Source organism: Budorcas taxicolor, chromosome 15 (genome assembly GCF_023091745.1).
Source record: "Budorcas taxicolor isolate Tak-1 chromosome 15, Takin1.1, whole genome shotgun sequence".
NCBI classification, from domain to species: Eukaryota; Metazoa; Chordata; class Mammalia; order Artiodactyla; family Bovidae; genus Budorcas; species Budorcas taxicolor.
Window position 1 is genome coordinate 30,199,185 of NC_068924.1, and position 17,803 is coordinate 30,216,987.

A 17,803-nucleotide genomic window follows, 5' to 3' on the forward strand; every position below is an offset into this window, starting at 1 on the left:
ATTTTTTTCTCTCTTCATCCCCTTTTTCTTTAACTCTTTTTGGTGCGGAGAAGTGATGAGGACCGTGCAAGGACACCAAATTTCCAGTGCCAGAGCCCTCTGTGGCTGTTGGGCTTGTTAAAGGTACAGAATGGGTGTTCCACTAAGCACTCCACACCTGCTCTTTGCATCTGTGAAGACTGGCCTCAGAGGGGCCCAGGGGACTCTGAAAGCCTGCACACTGGCATCCAGAGTCTGCCTAAGCTGCCAGTTTGCTTCAGCTGCAGGTCTGCAAGAAGAGAGGAAAGGGGACCTTCCCTGGTGGTCCAGTGGCTGAGAGGGCTTCCCAGGTGGCACTAGCAGCAAAGAACTTGCCTGCCAGTGCAGGAGACATAAGAGATATGGGTTCGATCTCTGGGTCCAGAAGATCCCCTGGAGAAGGAAATGGCAACCCACTCCAGTATTCTTGCCTGGAGAATCCCATGGACCGAGAAGCCTGGTGGGCTACAGTCCACAGGGTCACAGAGTCGGACACGACTCAAGAGACTTAGCATGCACACGCACAAGTGGTTGGGAATCAGTCTGCCAATGCAGAGGGCGTGGGTTCGATCCCTGGTCTAGGATGATCCCGCGTGCCCTGGGACAACCAAGCCTGTGCATCATGACTCCTGAAGCTTGCACACCTAGAGCTCATGCTCAGCAAAAGGAGAAGCCTGCACGTTGCAGTGAAGAGTAGCCCCTGCTCACCGCAACTGGAGAAAGTCCATGCGCAGCGTCAGAGACCCAGCACAGCCTTAAACAAATAAATAAGTTTTTCAAAAGAGAGAGAGAGAGGAAAGATATTCTGAATTCTGGCACAACCACTCTAATTAGCAGCAGCAGCAGCTCACCTGAGAACTTGTTAAAGTTTTCCAGCCCCACCTGAAACCTGCTGAAACAAAACCTGGGTAGGGGGACCCCGCCACCTGTCACTGACGTCGCGGCCCTCCAGGTGACTCTGATGGAGTCAGCCTCCAGAGAGCCTGGTTGGCCTTGATCCTTCCTGAGAATAGGCCTGCTGCCAGCACCACTGCCACCAGTACTGGAGAGCAAAGGTGGATGCGGCTTCCTAGGAGAGTTCCTGAGGTTCCTGATGCAGGTGGTGAGGCGGGACTCTGGGGGAAGGTTCTGGAAAGCAGCCCAACATTCATAAGGACCTGGAGATCTGGTCCATTCCACAGATCCCCAAGGCAGCACTGTCCACCAAACAGTCAGTCTGCTAAATCCCTCTCTCTTCCCAGGAAAAACACCCCAAACCTTAGAAAGTTAGGTCATTTGCTCAGTCTTTCAGAAAGCCAGTGGCTGAACCCATACTCAAGCAAGAAGGAAACTGACCTGAAAGCCAAACCCAGCATCTGAGGCTACAGGGATTTGCTGGTTCATTGAGTCATTTGATAAACAGCACAGACTGCCTGACATGGTACAAGCTTATCTACATCCAAGCCTGTGTGGTAGGGGTGACCACTTTCATTTTTCTGATGGAGGGAAATTGAGGCTTCCAAGGGCACAGCCGCTCTCCCAAGGTCCACAGCTTGGAAGCAAGGAGCTGAGTCAAACTAGAACCCAGATGGCCAGCTACAAGCCCAGAGCTTGACCCAGAACTGATTTCTCCCCTGAAAAAAAAAAAACAAAAAAACCCTAATGGCCAATGCCAGCAGCTCCTCTTGTCCCTGAGAAAGCCCATGAACAGTGATGGGTCCCCAGCAGTTCCGCCAGGGACACACGCCAACTCTACCCCCAGCACCAGCCTGCTGTCTCCGAAGGTAGAGAATCCGCCTGCAACACCAGAGACTTGGGTTCAATCCCTCTGTCGGGAAGATACCCTGGAGAAGGGAATGGTTGCATATTTCAGTATTCTTGCCTAGAGAATCCCATGGACAGGGGAGCCTGGTGGGCTACGGTCCACGGGGTCACGAAGAGTCAGACATGACTGAGCAACTAAGCACACACATATCACCCTTCGCAAGGCTGAGCACCCACCTCGTGACCCCCACCCCTTCCTTGGGCCCCGAAGTCTCTCCCCACACCCAGTTCTGCACGGCCTTGGGCAGGGAGGGCCCCACCATTAGTTCCAGACACGAAGTCTCCTCTATTTTTGTTTTTTTTTTAATTTGCTCCTGCGGTTCTCCCTGGATGAATGCCCCCCTTTCCCTGGATTTACAGCATCCTCCTGCGGTGAGGTTGATGTCACTTTAATGAGAGTTACAGCTGCCTTCAACTGTGACTGCTGCATTCCAATTTATGGCCAGGCCTCTGGGAGCCCAGCAGGACTTCTCCCTGGCAGGGAGGGGCGTGGCCTGGACTGGGGGTGGAGAGTGGAGGAATGCAGTCTCCTGCTTGTGCCTGGGGACAGCCAGCCCAGCTCTGAACTAGGGCCCCAGGCTCGAACTGGGGCAGCAGGGAACACTAAGAATGGGGGGCGAAGGGAGAGGAGTCTTGTGCACTGTAGGGAAACAAGATCCCTCAGCTTTTCTGGCCCTGCCATGCCTGTGAGAAGCACAGCTCCGAACTGGAGGACCCAGGGCAGAGGAAGGTAGAGGCATTCACAGAAAGCCTGTGGTTCTCTAGTTGAATCCAGATGTGGATGGAGGGAGGGGGAGAGAGGGAGCGGCCCTGGAGCAACCCTGGAGGGAGGAGGGGAGGGGAGAAGGGAAACTGGGAAAGCAGACCGCCTGGCAGGAGTGCCAGAGATGTCCCGGGATCATTTCCGGATCTCAGTGTCCTCTGACGAGGGTCTAAGAGTGTTGCCCCAAATTGGTCTCCATTGTCTCCAGGTAACGGATGAGAGGCGACATTGCCAGTGGGCTTGAGCACCTGCTGAACACCCGCTGCCACGTTTATGGAGAACATGTGGACTTGCCCTCCGCCCAGCGTCTCTCTGCTACGACCCCACGGGTGGGGGTGAATGCCTAGGCATTGAACACAGTGCTTCATTTAATTATCACAACAAGTGATGAGATGGGAGTTATCACTGCCTTTTTTATTATTACCTTATTTTTGGCTGCACTGGGTCTTTCGTTGCTGTGCACAGGCCTTCTCTAGTTGAGGTGAGTGGGGGCTGCTCTCTAGTTGCTGCTAGAGTGCTTAGACGACAGCTCAGGCTTGGGGCTGTCTGATTCCGCTGCTCACGCTCTGCCACCCATGTTGGAGCCACTGCATTTGCCCAAGACCCACCTGTTTCTAGAAATCTGAAGTTGGCTCAAAATTGTCCTAAAGCCATGCTGCAGACAGGCTCCTGGGGGCAAGACCTTGGCCATGCGTTTATAACACTGCAGCCAGCTATGCCCACCTCAGTGCCCTCCTGAGTCTGCTCTCCAGCGGCCTTAGAGAGGGAGGCTGCGGTGCCTGAGAAGGCCCAGGGTGCAGAGTCCCCTAGAGGCCACTGACCCTGGAGAGAGGAAGGGCCTGTCTCCACCCCCCACCACACCTCCTGGTGGCCTCATCCTCCCCAGGAACAGGAAATCCGTGATCAGGTCCAAAGGCTCAGCTGGGAGTGGGAGCCAAGAGCAGCATCAGTGAGGACATCACCCCAGCCCACGCCATGTGGGACCAAGCACAGAGGCAACATCTGACCCCTGAGTGAGAGGCCGTGGCTTGGATGGGACCCAGGACTGTGAGGCACAGAAGGCCCTGGAGAACAGGCATGGGAGCCCAGACTTTGGAGTCAGGTGGCCTGGGTGTGGCCCTGGTTCTGCTACACTGGCTGCGTGACCTTGGACAGAACACTGTGTCTCATTGTGCCCTCCTGGAAAGTGGGGGGCATCATAGCTCCTGTCTCCTAGGGTGCAAGTGGGTATTAAGTGAGAAGTGAGTAAAGTGAAAGTCACTCAGTCGTGTCCAACTCTTTGTGACACCATGGACTATACAGTCCATGGAATTCTCCAGGCCAGAATGCTGGAGTGGGTAGCCTTTCCCTTCTCCAGGGGATCTTCCCAACCCAGGGATTGAACCCAAGTCTCCCGCATTGCAGGCTGTTTCTTTACCAGCTGAGTCACAAGGGAAGCCCAAGAATACTGGAGTGAGTAGCCTTTCCCCAGGGATTGAACCCAGACCACGACAGTGAAAGCCCGGAATCCTAAGCAGGAGGCCGTCAGGGAGCTCCCTGTGTATTTCTAGCATTTATAGTGAGTGCTCCCGAAATGTTCGGTGATACATTTCTAGATTCCATTTCTCATACCACTGCTGACTCCCGTCTCAGTCTCCTTATGCTTATTATAGGTAGGACGATCCTTTTGGATGAAACCATTTAGTTTCCCCAGTATCCCCAAACCTCTCATCCCAGGGACCCAAGGGACTATCAAGGTACTAATTAGCAAAGTCTCAGGACAGGCCCAGGCGGTGAGGGAGCCTTATTGACGTTAATTGGTACTATCAGATCTTTGCCCAGTCAGGATGGAGCAGTGCAGGCTGTGACAGTGTCTCTGCCCTTGGGGTTCACAATCTGTCCAAGACTGCACCGCCCCCAGTGGCTGTGGTCGGTGGCTGGGTAGGCAGCTCCTCCCCTCTCTCGCCTTCACAGGGCCCAGCGTGTGAGAAGGGCAGGGGTGAGGCAGGGATAGAGCTACCGTCTACCATACCGTCTCCTATGAAAGGGTGGGGACCATGGTCTCAGACCAGCCAACACTCCGAGTGCAGCCATGATGTGGGCACTGAGAGATGCCAGCCTCTGCCAAGGGCTCCCAGCTAACTTAATGAACCCAGGGAGCTTGTTTGAAATCCAGAGTCCCAGGCAATACCCTCTATGGTTGAGGTCCCAGCACCTGTATTTTTAATTTTCTTTCTTTTTTTATTGGCCGCACCTTGAGGCCAGAACTTCCAAGACCAGGGATGGAACCTGTGTCCCTTGCTGTGGAAGCACAGAGTTTTAACCCTGGACCACCAGGGAAGTCCCGGGGACCTATATTTTCAACAAGCATCCAGGGGATTCTAATAAGGCTGGTCTGCAGGACCTCATTTTAGAAAAGACTGGTCTGATGTTCGTGTGTCCAATATTGCTTAGTGCAAAGTCAGACGCACAGTACCCAACAATAATAAATGCTGATTGATGAAAAAAAAATGAATGAGTGAGTGAGTGGGCAGAATAGAGACTGAATATCTGTAGGGTCTAAATCAAAGATCCGCCTTCCTCTAGGAATTCCCTTCCTTGGGGAACCTTAAGCCCTTCCTCCCTGGCTCACTCTCTTTTGTGGTTGGGACCAGATTTCTTCTGCTGAAATTGCAAGTGGCTGTCTAAATGCTAAGGAAAGTTCTAGGCCATGCAGAAGAAGCCCCACAGAGTCCCTTTCCCTACTTCATATCTAACCAGAGAAGTCAGGGATCCCTGAGGTTTCTATTTCCAGAAAAACTGCAAGTATACACAAAGGTTTGCCTTTCTTGTTTCCAGAGTTCCGGGCCCTGAAGCTATCCGTGATTAAGGATCCCTGATGAGGTGTCCTTTGATCTGTGAGTCATCTTAACTGCGGGAAGCTGGGCAAAGGTGAGGGGAGGACCCAGAGGAGTGTCTGGGCAGAGGGAGAGGCCGCCAGGGCTCCACAGGCACCCCCCTCGCCAACCTGGGAGAAGAGGGGCCTGGAAGCCAAGGTTCGGCCTGGATTTCTTTGCTTCCTTCTCCGTCTCTCTAGGAGAGCTGAGGGGAACAGGGGGCAGGGCTGGGGGTCTGACAGACATGGGGCAGGAAGCATTGACGTGACCCAGGAGTACCACTGGGAAGGCAGTGAGGGAAGGAGAAGAAAAGAAGTTTTTCTTTCTTTCTTTCTTTTTAAACCTTTTTCCCTTCCCTATTTTTTCTTTTCTCTTTTCTGTCACCACCATGCATTTGGAGCTGATGCGATGAGTCTGTGTATACACTCACTATACCATTTTCTTTTTTTGACCATACTACAAGGCATGCAGGATCCTCTTTCCTCAACCAGGGATTGAACCTGTGCCCCCTGCATTGGAGCCTGGGAAGTCCCAAGAAGCTTTCCTAAACTCCATTTGCCGCAGGCACCAGGCTAACCGTGCATCTCATCACATTTAGTCCTCGGTATAACCTGCCTGCAGGAATTCACATCCGCTTTTCACACCGGGCACAGAGCCTCACTGGGCGGGGGAAGGGTGTCACCCACTCAGCTTCTCACAGCCAGTAAAAGGCAGAGCCAAGATTTCAAAACCGGGATCCTCCCTAAACTATGAGACTGAGACGGGTTCAAACTGCAAACTCTAGGGACAGTTTTTGCTCTGTCCTCCTCAGGCACCACCGACAGCCCTTTCTCAGCTTCCCTTCTGTTATTTGCAGGGAATGAGAGGGAGGTTCCAAGTGAACGGTGAGAATCAGACGCCTTTCCCTCTGCCTTCACCCTGAGGGCCCTGACTAGGTCCCCCCACCCCCACCCAGGCAAGGTCTAGCATTTGAAAGCTGGCTTGGTCTGATTTGTTCAAGGGCATCAGGGCAACCACACACACACACTGCGGCGGGGGGGGGGGGGGGGGGGTCCGGACTTTCAGATCCCTGATTTCCAGGAGGAAGCAAAGAGTTACAAACAAAATGGAGAGCTAGTCCCTGTAGAGATGAGACAGACGCTGGGGCATTTAGGTAGAGCTTGAAGCCCAAGGCCTTAGAGCTGGACTTGGCTTCCATGTGGAGCCCCACTCCTTTCTGGTGTGACCTTGGGCAAGTACTTTGACTTCTCTGAGCATCCATTTCCTCACCTATTAAATTAGTAATAATACCTGCCTCCCAGAAATACCCTAAGAATTAAGTAAGAAAATGAACCCAAAGTTCCCAGGCTCACAGTAAGCACTCCATGGATAGTCACACGACTTTTCACTTCATTTTTTAATAAGTGCGGTATTTGGGGAAAGTAATTTGACATTCCAAAGAGGAGGCATTTAAAATGAGAAACAATTTGTAAAAGCTAGGAGATGATTAAATCATCTCCTTTTCTCATCTGTAAAATGGAAATCATAATAGTACTTACCTCAAAGGGTTGTTCAGGATTTGGTGAAAATTCATGAAAAGCCTTTGACATTCTCCAGCAGAATATTAGCATGAATCATGTATCAGTGATTCCTATTACTGGTCAAACTCTCCTGGTTTGCACAGGGGTGCTATACGCAGGTCAGAGAAGTTGTCCACACTGAGGAAAAGGTAGAACGCTTAAATTCAAGTCAAGGAGATTTGTGTTATACATTCGAAAGAAGTTTCTAGTTGAAAGCTGGCTAAGATCCCCTCAGGACATTATGGGATCCTCTCCCCTCACAGACATTTATAGAGAGATGGAACACTGTTTCAGAGGCTGCTGGACATGGCCCTGGCTGGAGGTGTGAATTAAAGTTTATGTCCAGGGAGTCAATCTTTGCAAAAAGCTCTGTTATTATTCGTATTATACTGATGCATCTTAGAATCATATTCATGTTTCCTTGTAAATCTTTTCTACAAGATCATATAGAAGAAAATGATACAAATGAATAATGAGAGTGAGCTATCAACTATTTGGACACAGTATGTTCCATAACTACTAAGAATGACGTGAACTGCATTAATATATGGAAATACATGTATGAAATAATGTTGAGAAAAGCAGAACAGGAAACACAGAGCTTGCTCTGAGAACTTGATTGAAGACCTAAAGCTCAGAAGATAACCTGAAATAAATATTGATCAAATTTTATTTTCTCTCAAATGGCCTAAAACGACGATGTGTGTGTGTGTGTGTGTGCTCATTCACTCAGCTGACTCTTTGCAACCCCATGGACTGTAGCCTGTTACGCTCCTCTGTCCATGGAATTTTCCAGGCTAGAATACTGTTTGTTTCAATGCTGTTAAGCATCATGAGCTGTTTGTAAATTTTGGAGACTAATCCCTTTTAGGTCACATCATTTGCAAATATTTTCTCCCAACCTGTGGGCTGTCTTTTCGCTTTGTTTATTGTTGCCTTTGCCATGCAAAAACTTTTGAGTTTAAGTAGGACCCAATAGGGGCTTCCCTGGTGGCTCAGCTGGTAAAGAATCCTCCTGCAATGCGGGAGACCTGGGTTCCATCCCTGGGTTGGGAAGATCCCCTGGAGGAGGGCATGGCAACCCACTCCAGTATTCTTGCCTGGAGAATCCCCATGGACAGAGAAGCCTGGTGGGCTACAGTAAATGGGGTCCCAAAGAGTCGGACATGACTCACCACAGCACAGCACCCCAGTGGCTCAGCTAGCAAACAACCCACCTGCCAATGCAGGAGACACAAGAGACAAGGGTTTAAACCCTGAGTCAGGAAGGTGCCCTGGAGAAGGAAATGGCAACCCACTCCAGTATTCTTGCCTGGATAATTCCATGGACAGAGAAGCCTGGGAGGCTACAGTCCACGGGATCGCAAAGAGTCAGACAGGACTGAGTGACCAAGCACAGCACAGCACAGGTCCCCTTAGATGGGGAAAAAGTGAAAATAGTGGCATGTTTTACTTTCTTGGGCTCCAAAATCCCTGCGGATGGTGACTGCTGCCATGAAATTAAAAGGCACTTGCTCTTTGGAAGAAAAGCTAAGACAAACAGCGTATGAAACAGCAGAGACATCACTTTGCCTACAAAAGTCCATCAGTTCCGTACAGTCAAAGCTATGGTTTCTCCAGTAGTCATGCACAGGTGTGAGAGCTGAGCCATAAAGAAGACTGAGCACTGAAGAACTGATGCTTTTGAACTGTGATGCTGGAGAAGACTCGTGAGAGTCCCTTGGATAGCAAAGAGATCAAACCAGTCAACTGTAAAGGAAATCAGTCCTGAATGTTCATCAGAAGGGCTGATGCTGAAGCTGAAGCTCCAATACGTTGGCCACCTGATGGGAAGAGCGATTTATTAGAAAAGACCCTGATGCTGGGAAAGATTGAAGGCAGGAGAAGAAGGGGGCGACAGAGGATGAGATGGTTGGATGGCATCACTGATTCAATGGACATGAGTTTAAGCAAACTTTGGGAGATGGTGAAGGACAAGGAAGTCTGACATGCTGCAGTCCATGGGGTTGAGAAGAATCAGTCACAAATCAGCGACGAAACAGCAACAACAACAATTTGCAAATATTTTCTCCCAATCTGTGGATTGTCTTTTTTTGCATTGCTTATTGTTTTCTCTGTTGTGCAAAAACTTTTGAGTTTAAGTAGGTCCCATTTGTTAATTTTTGGATTTATGTCCATTATTCTGGGAAATGTCTTGAAAAAGATATCGCTATGATTTATGTCAAAGGGTTCTTTGCCTGTGTTTCCTCTAGGAGTTTTATAGTGTCCAGTCTCACATTTAGGTCTTTTCATCCATTTCAAGTTTATTTCTGTGTATGTTGTTAAAGAATGGTCTAATTTCATTTTTTTTTTTTTTTGGCATGTACCTGTCCAGTTTTCCCAACACCATTTGTTGAAGAGACTGTCTTTCCAATGTTGTATAGTCTTGCCTCCTTCATCACAGATGAATGGACCACAGGTGCATGGGTTTATTTCTGAGTTTTCTATCCTGTTCCATCAGTCTATGTTTCTATTTTTGTGTCCTTGAAAAAATGAAATAATGCCATTTGCAACAGCATGGATGGACCTGGAGATGATCATACTGAGGTCAGTAAGCCAGAGAAGGAGAAATATCGGATGACATCCCTTATATGTGAGATCTAAAAAGAAACGATGCAAATGAACAGACTTGGGTAACTTACAGCTGCCAAGGGGAAGGGGATAATAAGGGAGTTTGGGATGGACATATGCACACTGCTAAATTTAAAACGGATAACCAACAAAGACATACGGTCTAGCACAGGGAACTCTGCTCAATGTTATGTGGCAGCCTGGGTGGGAGGGGACTTGAGGAGAGAATGGACACACGTACATGTATGGCTGAGTCTCTTCATTCTTTACCTGAAAACAACACTGTTATTTGGCTATACCCAAATACAAAATTAAAAGTTTAAAAAAACATCATGACAGCAATGGTGGTTCTGAGGTCCCCAGTCTGGGGGAGGAGGAGGTTCTTTTTCTATTAGATAAGGAAGAGATGTGACTCCCTCCCCACCACATTCTGCCCCAACTAGGACCTGACTCTCCCTTTCTCTGATCTAATAGAAGCCAGATGCTATTTTTCTATTTGAAAAACAGATGCTAAAGGCCCTGAGCAGTACCTGTGATGGGAAAGCTGACGGTTCTGTTCAGTTACGGCCCCTGTCCACGCCCAACATGCTCATATTCACTCAGCTCCCTGAAGAGAAAGAAGCAGGTCTTCTCATCCGAAGCCTTAATAGGTACGTTCATTTTGTGAGAGCAGTAAAATGTCTGGCTAAAATACCTGTTTTTGGTGTTTTTTTTTGGTAATAAATTTCCTCAGGGCTTTGCATAAAGAAAAGCATATTTACCCATGAAAAATGTAGCAGACACAAAGCACACTGCGTTGCTGGGGCCCCTTACTTTCCTGCAGGCTTTTTGCCTAAGGTCTCTGCTGGAAATGAGCAGGTGGCTCTGCAAGGCAGGGACAAGACCCCTCTTCTCCAAGGTCTCCAAGCCTTCTACTGGGGCTTGAGGGGACCAGATGCTCTCCAGGACACACATCTATTTCTTTCTCTGTGCTATATTCATCTTTTGTGGTTTTCTAGCCGTAGGGAGCCATGCTAGCCTCTGCAAATTACCTGTGGGCTTCCGTTTTTGATGAGGTGGCCCAGCCTGTTTCCCCTGGAGACCCTGTTCTCTGTGGACCAAATGGCCAGTGAGATTCTTTTTTTTTTGCCAGTGAGATTCTTAAGAGCAGACTATGCCTAAGATGCTCACCCGCAAAGCACAGTGCCAAGTACACAGGGCTCCAGAAAACCTCATTATTGAAACCCTCTGTGTACCAGGTGCTATGCTGGTCTCAAGGTGAATACAAAGATGAGCCCCCTATCCCCAGCCATGAAAGGAAAGCCCTACGTGGGGTCACAGAGGAGGCTAAAGACGGCTTCTAATCTGAGCAAAACCACTAATAGCGGGGCCGGCTTCCCAGGTGGCTCAGTGGTAAAGAATCTGCCTGCAAATGCAGAAGACACAAGAGACTTGGGTTTGATCCATGAGTGAGGAAGATCCCCTAGAGTAGGGAATGGCAGCTCACTTTAGTATTCTTGCCCAGAAAATGCCATGGACAGAGGAGCCTGGCATGCTATAGATCATGGGGTCAAAAAGAGTTAGACGCAACTGAACACTCATGCCTTAGCCCTTATGTATTTATTTTTGGGGGCAGGGGGAGCCTTGCCTCACGGCATATGTGATCTAGTTCCCCGACTAGGAACCAAACCCATGTCCCCTGTAGTGGCAGCATGGACCCCTAACCACTAGACTTCACTTCCTTTCTTTCATCCTTCTGGTTCAAGCACAAATGCTGTGGAATCATTAAAACAAAAGGCAGAAAGTGAAAAGTACCTGTAGAGATACCAAAAAGTAACCAAAGGGCCTCTTCCCCCCATCCCGACCCAATAGCCCAAGCCAAATGTCCTTGACCCCTCCCTCTCCCTCACCCCCAAGTCAAATCCAATTTCCAAATTCTACTTCCAACATGCAGCTGAAGTGCAACACCTCTCTCACCTGCTGCTGCCACCGTGGTCCAAGCCATCATGACCTCTCCTCTGGACCTCTTCCACAGTGCTGATCATGTCATTCCCTTATAAGACAGCTTTCAGTGACTGCCCCCTTGTACTTAGGAAGAGAAAACAAAACAACACTCACATCCTACCGTTGCCTGCAAGGCCCCGCATTATTTCCAGCAGCTCTCCTCCCCTCGTCTCACCTCAGGCACTTGGCAAAATTTCTGGGAAGTCCACCAGGCTCAGGCTGGTTCAGAAGTTATTTCCTTTGCCTAGAACATTATCTTTTCATATCAAGCCTGATTCATCTTTTAAAATCAACCTAGACAATGCGGGTCTAGGCTAGAGTTTCCTCCAACTCTCCACACTACCGGTGCCAATGATAATCTTTTAAATAATTGTCATGTATTTATTTTTGGCTGTGCTGGGTCTTCTTTGCTGCCTGGGCTTTTCTCTGGTTGCGGCAAGTGGGAGGCCACTCTTCAGCTGCAGCGTGTGGCTTCTCACTGCGGTGGCTCCTCTGGTTGTGGAGCGTGGTCTGTAGGCTGCGTGGGCTTCAGGGGCTGTGTCTCCTGGCCTCCAGGGCACAAGCTCAATAGTTGTGGCACGTGGGCTTAGCCGCTCTGTGGCATGTGGGATCCTCCTGGATCAGGGATCGAACCCAAGTCTCCTGCATTGGCAGATGGGTTCTTTACCACTGAGCCATCAGGGAAGCGCTAAAATTATCATGTAAGTACTTGTTTCTTGGAATTCCCTGGCTGTCCAGTGATTAGGACTCGGTGCTCTCACTGATGAAGGCCCCAGCTCAGTCCCTCATTGGGGAACTAAGATCCCCACACAGTGCAGCATATGTATACATATACATATGTATATATATATATTTGGTTCTGCACTTCTTTTTTTCAATGCTCACTTCTCTTGCAGCTGTAGGTTCCATCCCAGGATAAGGAAACACTGCATCTGCATCACTGCTGTGACTGCAGCATCTAGCAGAGTGTCTGACTACATGACTAACTGGTGGATGAATGGATAGATGGATGATGCATGGGTCGACGGATGGACAGATGTGTGTTGGATGCATGGATGCATGAACATCCAGTTAGAAGAGCAGGAACAGCCTCCTGAAAGAACTATCTTGGAGAAGAAGATGGTTATGTTTGGGAACTTCAAGAGTCTGAGTCTGAAATCAATGAGCTGAGATGTACCTTCTCTTGCAATTCTGATCACGAAGGCTTCCTTTTCCTCCCTAAAAGTCATCAATTCAGTCCAATTCCATCTAAACTTCCCCTCAGCCCAATTTTCTGCCTGGGAAGAATGGCTTCTCACCCAGCGGTCCCGGTCTCTCTCTCCTTTCTGCTCTCTACCCTGGCCCGCTGCTTCTCCAATTCACTTTCCCACCACGCCCTTGGATTTATGTAACTGAGTAATTGTGTGATGCTGTACATCTAATTTGCACTTGTGCTTGGGCAGGGAAGTGACGAGAGCTTTGCGGTGGCCTTGAGGGGCAGAAGAGATCTCCCTCGCCCCATCTCCACACACCCTTCTCAGGCTCAAAGCGCCAGTGGCCAACTCCATCTGCACAGGCCCAGCACCAAGCCAGTCACAGAAAGAAATTAAAAGAAAATTCCTTCCATTATTGCAAAGTCAGGCTCCCTATTGCATTCTCCCCATCTCCAGGCAGAGATCACTGGTTCAGTCTTTCAACCTTCTGCAGGGCTCTGTCAGCACCTGTTTTCTTGGTCACAGACTGGGAAATGGCGTGGCATGTCTCTTCCTGCCAAATCGAGGCACACTAAGACCAAACAGCAAAGGCGAGGTGCTTGCCTGGGTTGGGCTGCCCACTTCCCAGTTTCAGTGGTCTTCATAGCTGAAACTGGAAGACCTAAAAAGAATAAACAGAAAAGGTATTCTGGTAATATGTTGTGTGTAAGTGTGTGTAGAGGGTGGGCCAGGGGAAGGGGGAAGCTTGTGCAGGTCAATCAGAGACTTAATAGTTGATATAAGAGGAATGAATAAACAGTTTAAAATATTGGGTCGGCTGAAAAGTTGGTCTGGTTTTCTGTAAAATCTTATGGAAAACCTAACGGTCAGCCTAATGATAACAGCCACCGTTTCTCAGGCCTCGAAAGTAAGCGTCGGTCACTCAGTCACATTGGACTCTTTCCCACCCCATGGACTGTAGCCCACCAGGCTCCTCTGTCTGTGGGATTCTCCAGGGAAGAATACTGGAGTGGACAGCCATTCTCTTCTCCAGGGGATCTTCCCAACCCTGGAATCAAACCCAGGTCTCCCACGTTGCGGGTGGATTCTTTACCACCTGAGCCAGCAGGGAAGCCACCTTGGGCCTCTGCTACCTGACAAACATGATGTGAAGTGTTTTGTACGTAATGTTCCATTTAATTTTCAAAACGACCCAGTGATGGAAGCACTTAGACACCCATGTTATAAATAAACAGGCTCACTGAGTCACAGTGCTCCTAAGTGGTTAAGCTCTAGAGCTGAGATGCTGATGTCTTGCTTTGAACTACAACTTATAACTGCTTTCCTAGGGCTAGAGATCATGAAGGAAACTGGTTTATAGTGTGGCAGAGGACTCACGATTAGACATAAAGAACATTCTGACAATGAGAGCTGTTGGTTATAGTCAGAGTAATTGGGCTCATTAGAGCTCTTCCTCCAAGGGCCTTTACATTTAGATGAATGGAGGCTTCTATGCCTGGCTGGTTTAAGGGAAGCAGTCTCTGTTCCCAGCATGGGACTGGCTTGTTTGAACTGACAGCCTCACTGGGGTACAAGATTACCACACACAGAACCGTTAGATGAGAGAAGATAGCACAGGATGTGTGCCCAAACGCGGCTGGAAGAAAGCAAGGGCTGCAGGCAGGCAGATGCTATTGTGGTTAAAAGCAAGGACTTTGTGGTCAGGCGGCCTCATGTTTGAGTCCTTTCTGGTTCCCCTACGTGTGTGACCCTGGGCATGTTACTTAACCTCTGGATGCCTCGGTTTCCTAGTCAGTAAAAAGAGGCTAAGAATAGAACACACTTTGGAGTGTTGCCATGAAAATTAAATAAGATGATACATGTAAAGTGCTTGGCACAGAACTTGGACACAATAAGAACACAATGAATGGTAGCTGCTATAATAATTGTTATTGTTGGAGTTCAGAGTAGGGAGAGAATAGAGCAGAGCTATAGGTCAGTAGCCTGGGAAACTCTTCCTAGCAAACTTGAGCTTTTTGTCCTAGTCTTGAAGAGTTGGTCAGGCAAAATCAAAAGAAAGGTGAGGGACAGAAGTAGGGCTTGCAAAATGGAGTGAGACTTCAAATTCTCTATCTTAAAAGAAAAATTTAGTGTGATCTGTGGTTGAACTCAAGGAGGACACTGATTATGCAGAAGAGGTGGCAGAAAGAGATGAAGTATCTATCCTTGCTTCCAAACCCATAATTCGAATAGTGACAATAGATTCTTTCGAATTGTGGTGCTGGAAAAGACTCTTGAGAGTCCCTTGGACAGCAAGGAGATCAAACCAGTTAATCCTAAAGGAAATCAACCCTAAATATTCATTGGAAGGACTAATGCTGAAGCTGAAGCTCCAATAATTTGGCCACCTGATTCAAAGAGCCAATTCATTGGAAAACACCCTGATGCTGGGAAAGATTGAGGGCAAAAGGAGAAGGGGGTGGCAGAAGATGAGATGGTTAGGTAGCACCACCAACTCAATGGACATGAGTCTGAGCAAACTCCAGGAGATAAAGAAGGACAGAGGAGCCTGGCGTGCTGCAGTTCATGGGGTCGCAAAGAGTTGGACACAACTTAGTGACTGAACAAAAACAGCAAAAGACAGTCTTAAAAACCTAGAAAAGAAACCAGACACACAGGGCTTCTTTCCTTACTTCTTCCGGGATCTCACTGGGGTGAAGAGGAAGGGGCCTGGGAATATGGCTGGGGGCAGAGCCTGATGATGGATGGGGGACAGGACCTGAAACAGGAAGTTAGGAAATGTGGGTGAGGCCCTAATGACTCATGTGAGCAGACCTAATTCTAAGGCTGGATTGAGATGAGTGTCCTGTCAGGCAGGAGGCCAGTTTTGAGACCCTGGGCATCCCTCCAGCCCTGCCAGCTCTGGGTGGGAGGCCCTCGGGGGGCACTCTGTGCTAATCCACTGTTCTCTTGGCAGCCCACCTCATCTCCTTGGGAAGATAAACTCCTTAGGGACCAGGATATTTCCTCAGGAAAGATGCTGTTTGTTTTAGATCCGCTAAGCTTAACTCTCTGGCAGGTTATCAGCTATCAACCCCTGAGATCAAGCATCACTGGGCATTTGTTAAAAATGCAGATTTTCAGTTCTTTTTCTTAAGAAGTCAGGTTGACTAGATTTAGGGATCTAGGTATCTGTGTTTTTAATAGGCACCTAGGTGATTCTTTTCGTAAAACAAATTTGGAAAACATCAAATTAGATAATCTTCTGAATCCTTTTCAGTCTTAAATTTATGCAGCAGAGTGTAGTAAGAAGTCCAGTTCAGATGCTCAGTCATGTCCGACTCTTTGCAACCCCGTGAACTATAGCGCGCCAGGTTTCCCTGTCCATCACCAACTCCCAGAGCTTGCTCAAACTCATCTCCATCAAGTCGGTGATGCCATCCAACCAATTCAACCTCTGTCATCCCCTTCTCCTGCCTTCAATCTTTCCCAGCATCAGGGCCTTTTTCAATGAGTCAGCTCTTCACATCAGGTGGCCAAAGTAAACTGTAGTTTCGGCTTCAGCATCAGTCCTTCCGAAGAATATTCAGGACTGATTTCCTTTAGGATGGACTGGTTGGATCTCCTTGCAGTCCAAAGGACTCTCAAGAGTCTTTTCTGGCATCACAGTTCAAAAGCATCCATTATTTGGCGCTCAGCTTTCTTTATGGTCCAACTCTCACATTCATACTGGAATGTACTGGAAAAAACATAACTTTGACTAGATGGACCTTTGTCAGCAAAGTAATGCCTCTACTTTCTAATATGCTATCTAGGTTGGGTATAGCTTTTCTTTCAAGGAGCAAGCGTCTTTTAATTTCATGACCAGTAGTAAGAAGAGCTCTGGGCTAGTAATAAGGAAGTGGTTCTGGGCACCCCTTGCAGTTCAAGGCATCTAACTCTGCTGGCACCCTCATGGTCCCTGGGTGCTTGGGTACCTGTTGTCATTGTTATTAACCTGTGCTGGGGAAAACCTAGATGAGAAGACGGCTGAAGAGAAGGGTATTCAACATCTGTGGTAGAGATCTGGGAAAGATTAGGGGACCACAGAATAAAGAGAAGTGAAGCGAACATCAAGGAACAATAGGTTCTGAACATCCCCCTGGCGTTTTCTCTTCTGGAACTGTCAGGACTTTGTAGGTCTCAACAACACCCGCTCTACCCGGGGGACACTAAGGCCCAAAGAACTTTTCAAATGTTTCCAAAGCACACAGCTAATCAGAGGAAGCAGGAATCCACATCCCTCCTGCCTTCACCCAGTTCACTGTTGGAGTGCATGGCAAGGCACCCCATTTCTGTGGGCTTGTGGGAGAGCCTCTGATGGTCAGGCGCATCTTGAGTCCCTGGACATCCTCCAGAATGGTCTGCAATCTACTGTTTTCCTGAATTTGCTCAGCCTATCGGTGGGAGAGAGAACAGGGGTCTGGGGAGGTGGGCAGGACTGGGGAGAAGTCGCGAATGGGGAAAGTAAGGGCGCCCAGACGGAAAAGAACCTGCGCAGGGGCTCAGAGAATGCGGACACTTCAAGGGCCATGTCCAGAGAGGCGGCCTGACTGATCAAGATTTCACACCTGATGGATGTCAATGCCAGCAGAACCTCAGCCCCTCTCTCCTGATCTATGGCAGTCAAAAGGCTGAACGCGAGGTGAGGTCCGATTTTGCAGAAGCAGTGTAGAAATTCGCCCCCTCGGAGAAACTGAAAAGACCAAACAAAACCCCTAAAACACCAAGCCCGATTCTTTCATCCACGTGGCACAAGAACGGGCCAAAAAGAAGGACGGGGCCGGGGGAGGGGAGGCGGGGGAAGAGTCACCCGTCCCGCCCCTGCTGGGAGGAAGGGATCTGCCAGGAGAGTCAACTCCCGGGCCAGCCCGGTCGCTGCCGGGGCGCGACGGGGAGGGAGCGCGGTTGAGAAACCCAGTTCCCACCAGGCCGCCGCGCGCCAGTCCGCCCCGTGCCGGTCCGCCCCGCCCGCCGCCGAGCGCGGGGAGAGCCGCCGCG